Genomic DNA, 1,448 nt, shown 5'->3' on the forward strand with positions numbered 1-1,448 from the left:
CTGTGTTTTGACCAGTGTGACCATCATCACGCCATGATGATGCTTCTCAGCAGACTACAAAGAGCTTCAAGGACACACGCTCTTGTTTTTGTCCTCATACAGCGTATGAATGCATCCAAAGATCCACAGATTTATTTTGATTTTTTGGTCAAAATGCAAGTAGGTATGTCCCTGTTCATCCCTGAATTTCAGTATGTTACACTTGCACACATTAAGCATGTTTCTAGTGAGGTCATTGTTTTGTCATCTTAACTGACCTATTTAAAAACTGCTGCTTTTGATCTTTAGATCTTGTATTCATCTTGTCACAAATTTCTGTGAAAATGTGTTTCTTACTTTGTTGAATTGTTGTACACAGAATTTCAATGTATGTTTATTGTGCCGCATCACCCTTCTGGTCATGTGATATGAAATAAGATCATGGGTCATGGGTCACCGTTATCAAAATACAAGGCAAGGAAGGCCAAACGTTGGCGTGCTTTGCACATTAAAGTATTTTCCGTGCTTTGAGCTGTTGTTTGGACTTTACTTACTTTCTTTGAAGACTTGCACAATTGCCCGTACACATATAAACAGTACTGATACCTTGCTGTTACTGTCACTGTACTCTTATGTCCTTCAGCTCTGACCAAAAGGCCACACGGTTTAAAACTTAACGCCTCTCTACTTCAACACTTTGACACTTTGTGACCCTGTTGCATGACGATTCCCCGTTTTCCCCTTACAGTGCAAATTTCAGTCCAATAAGATGACTAATTAACCAAATATATTCTCTGTTCTTCCCGTATCAGCAAGTTTTTGCAATGCTCTGGAAGGCATGTGATGCCCAGCTCCACTGAGGTGTCCCTATACATTTTCCACTCAACAGAAAGTAATCCAATCTGAATTTGCACGGGTCTGTACTAAAAAACATAATTTGGTGACTCATCCCGTGTATCCTAAATTAGCGCTAGTGTTCACTTGTAATGGGTTCCCCGAACAAACAAGGTAAATGTTAGGCTTTGCACCACACTGGTGATATACATGAACAGTGACTATGGCTGCTAATATTTGGATTTGAGCGCAGTTAAGGTCCTCAAATCGTGGCATTTTATCTGAGTGTTGCTGGTCTCAGTTTAAAAGGTATGTCTGTGCACAAACAGACGCTGTGTGGTCAGACTACTGGTGGTTTGGGATGTGGGGGAAAAGGAGGGGGGAGAAAGGAGGTGAGGGGTAGTATAAGTGAAAGTGGGAGGAGTGTGTCTGGGTGTGGGACTGTCATCCCATTGAGGGGAGTAGCTGTGGTGTTTTGATCCAAATCCAGCAGATGTGGGAGAGAAGTAAGGGGTGAGAGAGAGAGAGAGAGAGAGAGAGAAAGAGAGAGAGAGAGGGATTTCCACCCACCCAACAAAGAGACACACTCATAAACAGCAGGCAAACCGAGTGAGAGTCAGAAAGACACAGGATCT

This window comes from Ammodytes marinus (genome assembly GCF_949987685.1).
Source record: "Ammodytes marinus genome assembly, chromosome: 6".
Lineage (NCBI taxonomy): Eukaryota > Metazoa > Chordata > Actinopteri > Uranoscopiformes > Ammodytidae > Ammodytes > Ammodytes marinus.